The sequence below is a fragment of the Erinaceus europaeus genome, chromosome 20 (genome assembly GCF_950295315.1).
Source record: "Erinaceus europaeus chromosome 20, mEriEur2.1, whole genome shotgun sequence".
Taxonomy (NCBI): domain Eukaryota; kingdom Metazoa; phylum Chordata; class Mammalia; order Eulipotyphla; family Erinaceidae; genus Erinaceus; species Erinaceus europaeus.
The window spans coordinates 19,190,432-19,207,085 of NC_080181.1; the positions used below are offsets into that span (position 1 = coordinate 19,190,432).

A 16,654-nucleotide genomic window follows, 5' to 3' on the forward strand; every position below is an offset into this window, starting at 1 on the left:
GTGTGTGTGTGGGTGGGTGTGTGTGTGTGTATCTCGTTTAAATAAAGTATTTTTTTAATAACCTATCTTAAAAAATAAAAAGACTCACTAATTATACAGAGTGAAGAGAAAGAAAAATAACAGAATATCACAGGCACATGCGATGCTGGGGATCAGCTGAACTCTACCTGCTACCCCATCTGGACTGCATTTTAGAGATTTTCATGGAGAAATGGGTGGTTCTCAGAAGCCTCCAGGTCTCAGCTCTTATAGGCCCAACAGCGGTGAGAGCAAAGAGAAGGTTCTGCCCAATTTGAGATTCTGACATCTCCCAAATGAAGTGAAAGGGAAATCACAGCACAGTTCTGTGAGCCCTAGGCTTTCCTTATGCCTGAACTCCCCCACTCACTATGAAGAGACCCCTTAACTCAGTAAGAATTTACTCTTCTCGCTCCAACACTGGTCTCTCTCAGCTTTACTCTCAACCCCTCCACCCCCACCCAATATAGGCTTCAAAACTTCAAAACTTCACTTCAAAACTTTTATTTCTAAATTCTGCCCGACTGTGGGAGCTCCAAAGAGCAAAGCCAAGCCCAGCTGGGACTAGCAGCCTGCAGTCCTGGCCCAAAGTCCTGGCCCTGGGCCTTCAGCTCTATCCTCTGAGAGGCAGCCAGGGGGGCTGGGCAGGGAAAGCATAGGACTTGCAGAAAGTGCCTTCCTGGACCTCTGGCTTTTACTCCTCTTAGGGCTGCAAAGGCTCTGATCACTGCCTCTAGCAGGAACATATACACACACACTCCTAATCCCACACTAGCTGGGGTCATTCATACCCACAGGTGCCTCAAAGTTACGGCATGTGTAAGCCTAACTGCACAATGCATGTATGTACAGGTGGCCACCAGAGAGGGACTCAACACATGTGCACCATTACATAAGAGGTAGCAATTACACACCCTCAGACACAAGCATAATCTACAGAATGTAGCTGGGGAGCTTATGAGATCTATGGAGAGTGTGTCCACCACTGTTAACCCAGCACAAGCTGGCTCCAGAGATGCCAAGGGACAAACAGGGACCAGGTGCAACAGCTGCTGGGCTCCCAGAAGCTGGAGTGACACAGCATGGGCAGCTCTGGCGTGAGTTAAAGCCAGTGTGCAGGGAAGAAGCTGACAAAGGCCTCTCCCTCCCACAGTGCTGCTCTGGGTCAGTAAACTGGCCAGGACTCCCAAGCCCATCTCCAAAGTGTTGGTAAGACCTCAGGGGGCCAGGCTCCTGGTGGTCTCTGCTTGGCTGTGACCAGCACGACAGAGAAGTGACCATGGCGTGGTGCCTTGGCAAAGAGCTCTCTCTCTCACTCTTCCAACACCGCTTGCCTTCACCTCCGAAATGAGCCTCATTAACTAGAGGCACAAATTCCACACAGAAAGGGTTAACAGGTCAGCAGAGCAAGCCTCTTTTTGCTGCCCACCCTGGGGTAGGGGATGAGGCCATCCAGCGTTTCACCCAAATCTCGCCACCCTGAGTTTCCCTGCAGACTTCTCCGGGGTGTTGGTGAACCCGGGGGAAAGAGGACAGGCTGGACAAGCTGAAATGCTTCCCCCAAGCATTTGAGACCGGAGGGAAATCAAGGTGCCCTCACCAGATCAACTGGCACCTCCTCTATACACACACACACACACACACACACACACACACACACGCACACACGCACTGGAGCAGCTTGGCGCCCATGATCGGCCCCAGCACCCAACTGGTTGGCGGTGAAAGGCGGAGCTCCCCCGCCGGAGCTCCAGGGATCCACCACGCACTCACACAATCCAGCTCCCAGCCTCTCCCACCAAGACTTGGAGCCGACTTCAGCAAACTTAGGAAAGCAACTTTTCCCGAGAGCTAGCCAGGAAAGAGAGAGAGAGAGAAGAAAAGAAAAAAGGCGCCGCGCTACAGAGGAAGGAAAACGAAAGGGAGCCGGCAAAGAAGCGAGAAGCCGGGCAGATGAGAGCGGCGGAGAGGCGGACCCGACCCGCGGCGAAGGGCGAGCACAAAAGCCCAGCTGCGAGTCGTGGGAGCGGCGGCGAGAAGCGGGCTGCCAGCCCTGCCTGGCCGACCCCGGGACGTGACCCCGGGATAGCAGAGTGGCGAGGTTGGGGGGCGACCGGGCTCGGGGGCCCAGTCAGCCGCAAGCGTCCCGGGGAGCCGGCCGGGAGTCAGTGCGGGCGCGTCTGTGCATCCTGGAGGGTCCCCGGGCTGCCCGGCCCCTGCGAACCCGGAGCGCGTGCGGGGCTGAGGGGCGGCCGGCGCGCGGGTGGCAAAGGCGTCCCGGCGCATCAGGTGCACAGCCGGAGCACCCTGAGCGCCCGGAGAGCCCCGGAACACCGACCGGTCTCGCCAAGCGAGACCCGGAGACCCTCCGGAGCCTCGTCACGGCCATCCCTCCCCCCCCCAAAAAAAAAGAGGGGGATCAAGACCAATCAAGGTGGGGGGAACCCACCACGCTGGCTTTTTTTTTCCAAAGAGAAAACCCAGGCGAGTTCCAGTTCCGCGCCCCCAGATGCACTCCTCCGAGCCCCCAGTCCCGCTCCCCAGCTAGCCCGCGGATAAACACAAGCCACAACCCGCGCCTGCTCCCCAGTCCGCATACATATGAGCACCCACCGCCTCCCGGCGGCACAAAGCTTCTCGATCGCCCGCGGCCCGCCACCTCTCGACCCGACCGTGCCCCGGAGCTGGGGGTTCGGAAGGCTGCTAAGCCCGGGCTGACAGCGGGGCTCCCGGGTCGCGGGTCTCCAGCCGGCGGCGGCGGCCGCCGCGGGAAGGAGCGAACCGGCTGGAACGAGGCAGCGGCCCCGCCGCTGGGTGACCGGAGCGAGCGCGCTCCCCAGACCTCGCCGGCCCCGGGGCGCCGCGCCCCTCCCCGGCCCCCAACTCACCGCGGCCGAGCAGGGCGCCGTGCGGAGGGCGTGCGCGCCTGGGGGGGTGTGCCTGCGCCGGGGAGGGTGCTGCCGGGGAACTGTTGCTCTCGGCTCACGGAGGCGGCGGCGCCCGGCAGTTCGCAGTGCCCGCTCTCATCGCCCTCAACTCCTCTCTGCTGCGAGGTTAGCAAATCACCACCGGCTGCGGCGCCTCCGCCGCGTCCCACGTCAACGCCGAGCCCCCTCCCCTGCGAGGCCCCGGCGCTTCTCCATCTTTAGTGCTGGCGGCCGAGCCCGGCTCCCTGCCCACAGCCACCCCCTTCCCTCCCCCTCCCGCGCCGGCCCGCTCAGCCCGCCCCACCCCTGCGCGCCCGCCCTCCCCGCGCCGCGCTCCGGGCTCCGCCTGACATGGAGCTGCGGCCGGCGGGGAGGGAACGAGCCCGCGATGGCGGAGGGGCGAGCGCGGCCCCCCTCAGACAGCCCGGCCTCTCCGTCTCCGCCGGGCGAGGGCTGGGCTCCCCCTGCCGCTCCGGCCGCGGAGTTTTGCCACCACCGCCGCCCCCCTCCCGCTGCAGACGTGTGCCCCGAAGCCGTGCGCGTCCCCTCGCCTTTCACCTCCTCTCCTGGCTGCGGGACGGCAACCCCAGAACCCCGACTTTGGGTTGCGGGAGGGGGCGCGCCCAGACCTCCCGGGCCTGCGGGCCGTGGTGTTCGCGTGCGCTCAGCCTCCAGGCGCGGGTCCCAGAGCCCGGGAGAATCTGAGCCCGCGGGGTCTGCCGTCTAGGGGTGACACCCCCCCTTACTCCAGGGCTGTGGCTGCCCCACCACCCGGGGGGAGGCCGAGGACCACAGGAAACCAGTCTCCCTCCCAGTCTCGAGCGAGCATCTCTTCAGACGTGAGCTTTGCCCCACGGGGAACCCGATGGGAAAAGCATCCTGAGCCCTGCCTGCACCCTGCTCAGCGCTGCTTGGGGGGGGGGGGCTTGAAGGAGCTGCACCCCCACCCCACCCCCAGAGCAGCCTCCTCTGGATGAGAACACACACACACACACCCCCCTCTCTCCCCTGCGTCTGCGGAGAAGTGGAAGCAAATGTGGAATCTCCTTGACTCTGGCGACCCACTGAAGTCCGGGGAACAGGGGTGGACAGCGCCACCGCGGGGCCTCAGGACAGTCAGCCCCCGAGGTCACAGGGCCTTAGCCACGCGCAACCAGGCCGCTGTCCCTGGCAGTGAGCAATTTCCCCCACAAGTTTCAGGTGTAGTTGCGGCTGAGTGAGGGCCCGAGGTTTGGAGCGTCCAGGGAAGTGGCAGGAGCCAACTAGTGGCAGAAATGTGCCTCTGGCAGGGGAAGGCCACCCCGTGGAGCTTACATGGCAGAGCTGGTTCGGGCTCACAGTTGATGTCAGGGTTTCATCAAGCTTGGTTCTCTGGGAAAACAGTCCAAACTGCAGGCTTGAGAGAGAGGAGACAGCAGAGAAGTGAACCTGGAGGGGGAAGGAAAAGAGTCAAGTTAGGAGATACAAGTGTGCAGCCACCTCCGGCCAAGCCCAGGAAAATCACCACCACCACCCCACCCCACCCCACCCCCAGAGTCCGGTGGTAGTGCAGGGAGTTAAGCACAGATGGCACAAAGCACAAGGGCCAGCATAAGGATCCTGGTTCGAGCCCCTGGCTCCCCATCTGTAGGGGAGTTGCTCCACAAGCCTTGTGAAGCAGGTCTGCAGGTGTCTTTCGGGGTCCCCCCCCCTTCCCCTCCTCTCTCCATTTCTCTCTGTCCTAACAACGATAACACCAATAATAACTACAACAATAAAACAACAAGGGCAACAAAAGGGAATAAATTTAAATTAAAAAAAAACCACCCCCCAATTCCACCCTCACCCCCATTCATTTTGATCAACAAGGAATGATCCCTATTTAAGACCTTTTATCTAGCTAGAGTCACACCGGCTGCCTGTGGGGAGAAAAGTTTTTTTTTTCCCTTTGTCAGGATGATGTGGGGAGGACCACATTCCTTTAATGTGCCAGGCTCCAACATGGATCACATGCATGGTAAAGCAGCATGCTATCCAAGTGAGTGAGGTGTTTTGCCAGCTCAGGGAAGAAAAGGAAGTAAAGAAAGCTGAAGAAATAGTCGTGCCTTGTCAACGGGAATATAAAATGGTAAAGGTTGGTAGCTTCTTGCCAACTTGTACCCGTATACCTCTCCTATGACCCACCACACCACTCCTAAGCATTTATTCAAGAGAAAGAAAAACATACAGCCTCAAAGAGACTGGTACACAAATGTTCACAGCAGCTTTATTGACAATAGCCAGAGAGTGCAAACAACTCAAATATCCACAAACAGAAGAATGGGGACACAAACTGCTATGTGCACAAAACAGAATACTACTCCAGGGTGGGAGAGATAGCATAATGGTTATGCAAAGAGACTTTCATGCCTGAGACTCTAAGGTCCCAGGTTCAGTCCCCATACCACTATAAACCAGAGCTGAGTAGTGCTCTGGTAAAAATAAAATTCATAAAAAGAAAACTACATAATAAAAAGAAGCAAGCTGTAAAAATTAATTAATAGGGCCAGGCAGTGGCACACCTGTTTAAGTGCACACACACTACAGTACACAAGGGCCCAGGTTCAAGCCCCTGGTCCCCACCTGCAGGGAGAAAGCTTCACCAGTGCTGAAGTAGAGCTGCAGGTGTCTCTCTGTCTCTCTTCCTCCCTACCTCCTTTTCCCCTCTCAAATTTCTGTCTATCCAATAATAAATAAAAAGTAATTAATTAACTAAACTCAGAAAGAAGATCGAGATAGTTCACCTGGTAGACCACAGTTTACCATGTACAAAGACCTGGGTTTGATCCCCCACCACCAGCACATGGGAGCATGAACAAGGGTATACTTTCCAAGCGGTGGAGAGTGTTTTGCTGTCTCTCCTGTCTCTCCCTCTCTGTCTCTAGGATTGAAAGGAAAGGGGGAGTGAAAGTTAAGAACTGGTCTGCAAGGAAGGGAGGGATATAAGAACAGAAAAGCCCCCCCCACCACCACCAAAAAATGTTTCTCCAGGGAGAGAGAGAGAGAGAGGGAGGGAGAGAGAGGTGGGGTAGACAGTATAATAGTAGTTATGCAAAGAGACTCTAATGCCTGAGGCTACAAAGCTCCAGCTCCATGTTCAATCCCCCAACCACCATAAACCAGAGCTGATCAGTGCTCTGGTAGAATACAGAGAGAGAGAGGGAGAGAGACAGAGAGAGAGAGAGAAAGAGACTGAGATCATTGAACATGGTATGAACCAGAAGGTGATGCAGTGGCTGAAACCATCAGACCTAAGAGCATGGGGTCCTGAGTCAGTATGAACCTACTGCTCCTGGAGGCCATTCTTTCCCAATTTTGTTACCCTTGTGGCCCTGGTTGTTGTCATTATAGTTGTTGGACAGTACAGAGAGAAATGGAGGGGAGACAGAGGGGGAGAGAAAGAGAGACACCTGCAGACCTGCACTTCTTGTGAAGTGACCCCTCCCTGCAGGTGGGGAGCCGGGGGCCTTATATGTGCCACAGTGATGTGCTGGCTCTCTCTCCTTTCATTAATTTTTTTTTGTCATAGCACAATTTATATATTTCAAATAGACAAAAAATTAGTATCATGTACAGTATCTTTAGGTAAAGTGCTTTTGAATGGGGGCTTCCTTTCCAGTACTTTGAGGTCTACAAAACAGAAAACTGACTACTGTGGAAAATGAAGACTGCTTAAATTGAGCAGGGGGGAATGTGGTAGGTATTGTGGCTTTTCTTTTTGATTAACTGCTATTAACACTGTCCTTCAGGTGGCTAAGGGAGTTTCATATTTTTTACATATTTTCTTTATTTATAAATGAATATGATAGGAGGAGAGAGAAAGAATCAGACATCACTCTGGCACACGTGCTGCCAGGGATTGAACTCAGGACCTCATGCTTGAGAGTCGAAAGCTTTATCATTGCGCCACCTCCTGGACCACCATATTTTCTTTCTTTCTACCATATTTTCTTTCTTTCTTTCTTTTCTTTTCTTTTCTTTTTTGCCTCCAGGGTTATCGTTGGGGCTTAGTGCCTGCAAAAAGGCCATTTTTCCCCATTTTTGTTGTCCTTGTTGTATTTATTTTAATTGTTGTCATTACTATTGTTGTTGGATAGGACAGAGAGAAATCGAGAGAGGAAGGGAAGACAGAGGGGGAGAGAAAGAGAGACACCTGCAGACCTGCTTTATCGCTTGTGAAGCGACACCCTGGAACCAGGACCCTTACACCACTTTGTGCACTTCACACCACATGCTTAAGCTTTAACCTGTTGTGCTACCGCCCAAACCCCCAGTTTCATATTTTCTTTAGATATCATTAGATGTCGAAGCTCTTGCAGGTCAACTTTGAAACTATATGAATTCTGCCATTTTGCTAACACTGGTATGTCTCTTGGGTCCACCACTCCATTCATATTAAATTTTGTTACAAATCTTACATGGGGGGGGGGTGCTTCTGGGTATTACGGTCCAAATTCTATTTTAAGGCTGTATATTCTGTTTTCATAAATTCTCTGAGCAATCTTGCATCTCTGTCACTCAAAGACCAGCCCCTTTTTCACCCATTAATAAAGTTTTAAACTTGTTGAGTTTCTACCCCACTGGCTCCTGTAGAGGCTAGTGCCTAAGCTGCCTACTTCCACCTGCCAGCCTTCCCCAGTTCAGAGGCAGAGCACACAACTAAGCCCTTCCCAACCTCCTAGTAATCTTGAAATCAGACAGAGAGCAGCTCTGCAAACAGTCTCTGCCCCGGACCCCCTCCACCATGCCATAGTCACTCTGTGAAAATCTCCTTTGCTTCATAAACTCTACCCATAAAAAAAGCCCAGCCCTTGTTAGTAAGTGTTAAAGAGAGATTAATGCTGGATTTAAGAGGTGGAGAAGGTAACAGAAAGAAGGAAGGCAGACGAGGCTGTGGGCTGAGTGCCAGCACCCAGCTCCAAGCACTTCTACTTAGCGCCCAAGGCTGGCTGCACAGCAGTTTGATAAGGTTTATTGGGTCCAGATAAAGCGACAGCAGCTTCCCCACCAAAGCTGGCACCATTTGTGACCAGAGCTATATCCTTGGGTCCCCAGAAGGTGGGTGGGGATTCCCGGTTCAGAGATTTCATATGGTAGCCCCTAAAAGCAAGCCGGATGGAAAATTACAAGAGGAAAATTCGTGCATTCACAGTGATTGTTTTTCACTTGACAGGTATGGTCAGGGAAAGAAGCTGGTATATCAGTTCTGATGAATATTGAAAATAAGCACTAGGGGGAGTCGGGCGGTAGCACAGTGGATTAAGTGCAGGTGGCGCAAAGCACAAGGACCAGCTTAAGGATCCGGGTTCAAGCCTCGGCTCCCCACCTGCAGGGGAGTCGCTTCACAGGCAGTGAAGCAGGTCTGTAGGTGTCTTTCTTCCCCTCTCTGTCTTCCCCTCCTCTCTCGATTTCTCTCTGTCCTATCCAACAATGATGACATCAATAATAACAATAATAATAACTACAACAATAAAACAAGGGCAACAAAAAAGGGAATAAATAAATAAATATTTAAAATTTTTAAAAAGAAAGAAAATAAGCACTAGGGACGGGACAGTGGCACACCAGGTAGAGAGCACATTACCGTGTACAAGGACCTGGGGTTCAAGCTCCCAGTCCCCCCCCCACCTGCAGGGGGAGGTTTCACAAGCAGTGAAGCAGGGTTGCAGGTGTCGCTCTCTCTCTCTCTCCCTTCCTTCTCCCATTTCTACTTTGTTTCTGTCTATTTTTTAAAGGGGAGGGGGATCACTGCCAGAAGTGGTAGGTTTGTCATGAAGGCACTGATCCCTGGCAGTAACCCTTGATGGCAATAAAATAGTAAAAAGGAGGAGGAGGAGGAGGAGGAGGAGGAGGAGGAGGAGGAGGAGGAGGAGGAGAAAGACTCTGATGGGGTGTGGGGGGTGGAGTTCATTGACCTCTGGATGGAATTCCATTGCTGAATCTTCTCACTCTTTAGTCTCCTTCTTTATTCTTACATTCCCATCAGAGTAGCCTTTCAGAGCTTAGTGGGGGGGGGGGGCTGCCACAGGGCCACTAGAGGGTGGGAGGGAGTATATCAGCTGGAAGGGATCTCATAGGAAGGAGGCAGTGGGGAGATTAACTCTTTCTAAGTACTATGAATCTTAATGCATTAGCTGCACCATTTTTTTTAAATATCTATTTTTGGGGGTCAGGTGGTGGCACACCTGGTTGAGCACAGATGTTATGATGCACAAGGACCAGGGTTCAAGTCGCAGCTCCCCACCTACTGGGGAGAAGCTTCACAAGCAGTGGAGCAGGCTCCAGGTGTCTCTCCCTCTCTCTCTGCCCCTCCCTCTCAATTTTTTTGTTTCTATACAGTAATTTTTTTTGGGGGGGGCATGTGTGCTTAACCTGCTGTACTACCACCTGGCCCCATTTTTTTTTTAAAAAAGGATCTTTTCTTTCTTTCTTTTTTGCCCCCAGGGTTATTGCTGGGGCTCCGGTGCCTGCACTATGAATCCATTGCTCCTGGAGGCCATTCTTCCCATTTTGTTGCCCTTGTTGTTACTGCTGTTGTTATTGTTGGATAGGACAGGGAGAAATTGAGAGAGGAGCGGAAGACAGAGGGGGAAGGAAAGATAGACACCTGCAGACCTGCCTCACCGCTTGTGAAGTGACCTCCCCCCGTAGGTGGGGAACAGGGGGGGGGGTCAAACTGGGACAGCTGTGCCAGTCCTAGCGCTTAACACTATGTGCACTACCGCCCAACCCCCCCGAAAGATATCTTTTTTTTTTTAAAACCAGAGCACTGGCTTAGCTCTGGCTTGTGGTGGTGTGGGGGAACTGAACCTGGAACCTTGAAGCTTCAGACATGAAAGTCTCTTTGCATAGCTGTTATGCTATCTACCCCCACCCTAAAAGATCTCTTTCTTTATGATAGAGAATATCGGAGCATTACTGTGGCACATGCAAAGCCACAGACTGAACTGAGAACCTCATGCTTATAAATCTAGTGGTCTAACCACTGTGCCACCTCCCTGGTTGAACCTGTATCACTTTATTTAATTCTCTTCACCTGACTGGTGGGGATGTACCACTGCTTCCCCCAGTTTCTGATGAAACTGAGGCTGGGTGGTTAAGTGCCTTCCATCCTCAGGCTGAATTGCTATTTATTCCAGCCCCAATCTAAGACTTTCACTCAGAGCATTCCCACTGCAAAGCTTACGACCTAATAGATTCCACTCGGGGGGGTGTGTGGGGGGGGAAACGGACTTTTTATTCTTGTCATCTCAGAAGCCAGGTCTCTGCAGCAACTGTCCAAGTTTAGGGTTAACCAGCTCTCCATGCAGTCAGACCCCCAGTGTGAGCACAGAAAACCCCCCAGCCCCCAATCTCTGCACAGTTCATCTCTTCCCTGCTCTCAGCAAAGTTGAGGCGGTAGTCTTCAACTACAAGAAAACTCCCACTGAACAGACCCCCCAGGCTCTCCAGGTTCTGTGCAGTCTGGGGGATCCTGATCATTAATGGCATGCTGAGACTCACTCTGTCATACTCCTTAGCTAGAACAAAGATTTACATTTTGTTTTCCCCCTCCAAGGTTATTGCTGGGGCTCCGTGCCTGCACCATGAATCCCCTGCTCCTGGAGGCTGTTTTTCCCACTGTTGCCCTTGTTGTTAATTGTTGTTGTTATTGCTGTTGTTGTTGGAAAGGACAGAGAGAAATCAAAGAGGAGGGGAGAGGGGGAGAGAAAGACAGACACCTGCAGACCTGCTTCACCGCTTGTGAAGTGACCCCCCACACACACACAGGTGGGGAGCCGGGAGTTCAAACAGAGATCCTTAAGCCAGTCCTTGTGCTTCATGCCATGTGCACTTAACCCACTGTGTTACCGCCTAGCCCCCAGTTTTGTTTGTTTTTGCCATGAAGGCTTTTACTGACACTCAACTCACTACTCCTGGTGACCATTTTTCTTGTTTTTTCTTTTTTTGTTCTAATTTTTATTAGATAGGGCAGACAGAAACTGAGAGAGGAGGGAGAGATAAAGAAAGACACCTGAAGACCTGCTTCACCTCTTGTGAAGTGTTCCCCCTGCAGATGGGGCTCGAACCTGGCCCCTTGCACAAACATAGTAACGTGCACTTAAACAGGTGTACCACCACCTGGACGGAGATCTACACTTTGAAAGTAAACTTTTCTAATCAGGATAAATACCCCCCCCCCACCTCTGTGGGGAAGAGAGAGCTGCTTGGCATCCCCCCTAAGCCCTGTGGAGTGGGGAAGGAAGCAGTGTTAGGGAGAGAGGGTGCAGGCTGGGAAGCCCCTCTGAAAGAAAACAAGCTGTTTCCTCCACAACTGAGAACTCCAGGTTGCCCTGGAGGAAGTCCTGGCTGTCACAAGCACTGGCAGCCGGTCAAGGACTCTTGGGGGAAACACAGCACACCACATGTCCTCCGGAGCCAAGGGTTTTACAACAGCTCATCACCACAGACGTGTACTTGGGAGGTTGATGTGCTAGCAGGAATTGAGGGGAGACGAATTTGCCCTCAGTGTTTGCTTTCTTTATTTTCTTTCTTTCTTTTTTGTCAGTGCCAGGGTTTCACTCCTCCAGGCTGACATTCAGAGAGAGACAGCAGTGACAGCCAGGACATGGCTCACATGCTCAAGCACACACTCTACCATGCACAAGGGTCTGGGTTCATGCTCCTGGCCACCACATGGGAGCACGTGCCTGCTGTGAAGTGGGTCTCTTTCTCTGTCTCTGTCACTCCCTCTTATAGAGAGATAGAGAGATGGTTGGGGCTGGCAGTGTCACATCTGGTAGAGCGAACACATAGCAGTGCTCAAGGACCTGGGTTCAATTCCCCGGTCCCCACCTGCAGGGAGAAAGCTTTGGGAGCAGTGAAGCAGGGCTGCAGGCATCTCTCTCCCTCACTACCATCCCTTTCCCTCTCAATTTCTGGCTGTGTCTATCCAATAAATAAATCAAGATAATAAAAAGAGTCTTCCACAGCATAATGGTTATGCAAAGAGACTCTCATGTCCGAGGCTCCAAAGTCTCAGGTTCAATCCCCTGCACCACCATAAACCAGAGCTGAAAAGTTCTCTGGTTAAAAAACAAAAAACAAAAAGAACAAAAGAAAAAAAAAAAAAGGGCACAAAGCACAAGGACCGGTGTAAGGATTCCAGTTCGAGCCCCTGGCTCCCCACCTGTAGGGGAGTCACTTAACAAGCGAATTCCCCCTCTCTGTCTTCCCCTCCTCTCTCCATTTCTCTCTGTCCTAGCCAACAATGATGATGTCAATAACAACAACAATAGTTAACTACAACAATAAAAAAGGGCAAGAAAAGGGAGAATAAATAAATAAAAAGTAGAAAAAATAAAATAAAGAGTCTTCCAAGTCGCAGAGGAATGATGTAGGTCCAGAGCCCTAAAGATAACCCTGAGTGTTAAGAGGGGAGAGGAGAGAGAGAGAGAGAAGGGGAAAAGCACATTATTGAATCTTCTTCAAAAGTGGTGGGGGCTGGACTTGAATTAAGCCTGTGCCGTCCACATAGCAAAGCAAATGCATTATTCAGGTAAGCTATTTTGCCTACCCAAATGTGTGTGTGTGTGTGTGTGTGTGTGTGTGTTATTTTTTATATGTGTGGTTTTTGTTTTGGTCATCTCCAGGACTTCATGATTCCCGGCCAACTTTTACAGATAGAAAGACTGAAATTGATGAGCAGAAGGGGAGCAAGAACAAAACCACAGTATCAGCCCTTCTTCCAGTGAGGAGGAGGTCACACACAGCAAAGCAGTGCGCTCTTCTGTGCCATGTACGCCCAGCCCACTGCGCTCCCACCCACCCACCCCCATTTTAAAATTAATTTTTTCCCATCACGTCCTTAGATGGTCACTCAGAAGAAGACTCAGAAGGGGAAAGGACCAGGTGACAGGTGGGCTGCGGTTAGTAGAAACTTGGAAAGCCAATTAGGTCAAAGGCTTCTGTGGGGGGTCGGGCGGTGGCGCAGTGGGTTAAGCGCATGTGGCGCAAAGCGCAGGGACCGGCGTAAGGATCCCGGTTCGAGCCCCGGCTCCCCACCTGCAGGGGAGTCGCTTCACGGGCGGTGAGGCAGGTCTGCAGGTGTCTATCTTTCTCTCCCCCTCTCTGTCTTCCCCTCCTCTCTCCATTTCTCTCTGTCCTATCCAACAACGAACGACATCAACAATGGCAATAATAATAGCCACAACGAGGCTACAACAACAAGGGCAACAAAAGGGAGAAAACAAAAAATGGCCTCCAGGAGCGGTGGATTCGTGGTGCAAGCAGCAAGCCCAGCAACAACCCTGGAGGGGAAAAAATAAAAATAAAAAAAAAATTAAATTAAAAAAAAAGGCTTCTGTGATGAGTACTGATTGTACACACACATGAGGAGAGTGGTCTTTACACAGCAAGACTTCTCTTCCCAGTAGTAGGCCTGTCCTTGCCCTCCTGTGTATAGCAAGAGTCTGGCTTGCCAAAAACAGAAAGGAGGAATGGAGCTGATACTGTGACTGTGTAGGGAAATTGTGAGGATGTGGTTGAGCTTGGCAGGGCTTGACTTGAGGGGACATCCATCCTGTCAGTCCCTCTCTCTACTGAGAGGTCCAGCAAGGAGGGACACAACCCCCCAAGGTTTGCCTCCTCTTATCAGGCTCCCTGCCTCACAAAGCACCCTGCATTCCTGATACTATGGCCTGCTCCCTTATTATCTACATAATCACTGTTTTGCCTGAAAGATCCCCACCCATTCCATTCCTTTGATCTATCTTCTTTCTACTCTCAAGACCCTCCCTGCCTGCAGGGTATTATTAATCCTACCAGTTAACCCCTCGCAACAGTTGCTAAGGAAGTTCCTACCTTTCCCAGGCCTTTTCCCTTTCTCCGCCCCTTTCCAAACCATGTCAAGCCATTTCCGTTTTGACCTGCCACTTACAGGTCTGACTCTTAAAATCCTTGGCTCTCTGATCAATAAAGAATTGAATCGCCTCGCCACCACCAGCTCTGTTCCTGGGTCATCTCTCTCACGCCCCTGAGTGAGTAGCAGCCCAGGCTGGCTCCGGTCATGATCTCTCCAACCCAGAGAGTACACGCCTGAGAAGGGGCACCCCCACGCTAGCCCAGCATGACTGAACAAAGAGATGGGGCGATGGAAACTACTAATAGTTAACATTTATATATATATATATATATATATATATATAATTATTATAATTATTATTATATTTATTTATTGGATAGAGACAGCCAGAAATCAAGAGGGTGACAGAGAGGAAGAGAGAAAGACAGACACCTGCAGCACTACTTCACCACTCACAAAGCTTTCCTCCTGCTGGTGGGGACTGGGGGCTTGAACCTGGGTCCTTGCACGTTGTAATACGTGTGCTCAACCAGGTGTGTCACCACCCAGCCCATCATTTATATATATATATATATATTTTTAATTTTTTAATTTTTATTTATTCCCTTTTGTTGCCCTTGTTGCATTTATATATTTTTAAATAGTATTTATTTATTAGTGGATAAAGACAGAGAAATTGAGAGGGGGGAGGGAGGTAGAGAGGAAGTGAGACAGAGAAACACCTGCAACACTTCACCACTCATGAATCTCTTCCCCTGACAGTGGGGACCACGGGCTTGAACTTATGTTCTTGCACACTGTAATGTATATACTTAACCAGGTGCACCATCACCCGGTCCCCATTCAAATTGTTACGATAGAAAAAAAAAAAAAAAGATTTTTACAGTGGTATTAATACTTTCCTCATGTTTGGGAACTACCCTCTGCCCTAAACTAGCTTTCTGGCTATTCTCAACTCTGACACTGTCTTCCCAAACAATATTTTTTTATATATATTTATTTATTTTCCCTGTTGTTGCCCTTGGTTTTTTTTTTAATTATTGCTGTCGTTGTTGTTGGATAGGACAGAGAGAAATGGAGAGAGGAGGGGAAGACAGAGAAGGAGAGAGAAAGACAGACACCTGCAGACCTGCTTCACCACCTGTGAAGCAACTCCCCTGCAGGTGGGGAGCCAGGGGCTCGAACCCGGATCCTTACGCCGGTACTTGCACTTTGCGCCATGTGTGCTTAACCCGCTGTGCTACTGCCCGACTACCCCCAGACAATATTTTTAATCCATCTGCGTGTTAGCTATTAGGCTCAAGCAAAAATTACTAAAGTCATGGACCACATGAAACATACCTAAAATAGATTTCTTCCTAGCTTCTTCCCACACAAAGACCCCTAATTTATCTGCTCTATACCTCTATCTTTGGGTTCCTGTTTATTAAAGAATTTATCCTACTTTATATCTTACCACCTTTCAGCCACTAAGTTGCAGACACTACCATAACGCCATCCTGACTTCCCTGGGCAGACAATCTCACCAAGGTGTCCTAAAGTCTCACCTCCCCAGAGCCCCGCCCCACTAGGGAAAGACAGAAACAGGCTGGGGGTATGGATCAACACCCATGTCAACACCCATGCCCAGTGGAGAAGCAATTACAGAAGACAGACCTCCCACCTTCTGCACCCCATAAAGAATTTTGGTCCATACTCCCAGAGGGATAAAGAATAGGGAAGTTTCCAATGAAGGGGATGGGATACGGAACTCTGGTGGTGAGAAGTATATAGAATTGTACACCTGTTATCTTACAATCTAGTTAGTCATTATGAAATCACTTAATAAATTTTTTTAAAAAAGAAAAAGATTTTAATTTACACTTGTTAGCATTTAGTGGTGGGAAAGGATTATCTACTATAGTCTGAGTAGCTGTGATATTTACTAATTTAAATATGTATTGCTGTTTAATGTGGTGTGAATATCCATCAGAAGAGAACAATAGTCAACCATTAAAAGCCCTGCCTCCAGGGGTCCAGCAATAGCACAGCGGGTTAAGCACACATGACAGCAAAGTGCTAAGTGCAAAGTGCAAGGACTGGCGTAAGGATCCCAGTTCCAGCCCCCAGCTCCCCACCTGCAGGGGGTCATTTCACAAGCAGTGAAGCAGGTCTGCAGATGTCTGTCTTCCTCTCCCCCTCTGTCTTCCCCTTCTCTCTCAATTTCTTTCCATCCTTTCCAACAAACGGCAGCAATAACAATAATAACAGAAACAAGGGCAACAAAAGTGGAGAAGAAATGGCCTCCAGGAGCAGTGGATTCCTAGTGCAGACACCCAACCGCAGCAATAACCCTGGAGGCAAAAAACAAACCAAAAACCCTAGCTTCACTTTACATCTGAGAACCTGAAGTCTTACCCATAGACAAGAAGAAGAGAAAAACTACATGATGAAGGAAAACAAGGAGGGTAGGGGGAAAAGATTTGAGACGTTTATCTCCTTTTCCCCCACTGGCCAATGCTTTTCTCCTTTCTTTTAAATAAAAATTTACCTTTGTTTTCCTTAACAACAGCTGTTGTATCATTATTTATTTTAATAATATATTCTTTTCGGATTCTTTTTTTTCAATTTCTTTTTGCCCCTGAGGCCATGGGTCACTGTGACCCTCCCCCCAAAGGTCATCAAACTTGAGCTTTTTCCTCCCCTCCCTGTCCCTGGCATATTGCAAATGGCGGGGACCTAATGCCGTCAACTCCAAGAGCAAATCTGAGCTGTTATTAGTGCAAAGATGCCCTGAGGGGTAGGCCGTGTGGCTGAAGTCTGCTTCCCGGGAAGTGTGTTTATAATTATAATGGGATTTGATGTACAC

The 16,654-nt window shown here is 50.5% G+C and overlaps 1 protein-coding gene across 2 annotated transcripts in view; it reads right to left on the reverse strand.

Moving 5' to 3' along the window:
- The window catches only part of ZBTB16 (zinc finger and BTB domain containing 16), a 213,235-nt gene extending 210,056 nt beyond the window's left edge, over positions 1-3,179 (reverse strand). Inside the window, exon 1 of one of the 2 annotated variants that reach the window (XM_007535244.3) lies at positions 2,907-3,179. The gene's annotated coding sequence lies outside the window, so the exon portion shown is untranslated. Of the gene's footprint in view, positions 1-2,631; positions 2,769-2,906 lie in introns of those variants that run through there. The other variant, XM_060180033.1, reaches the window with a different exon arrangement.
- Positions 3,180-16,654: the final 13,475 nt, after the last annotated feature.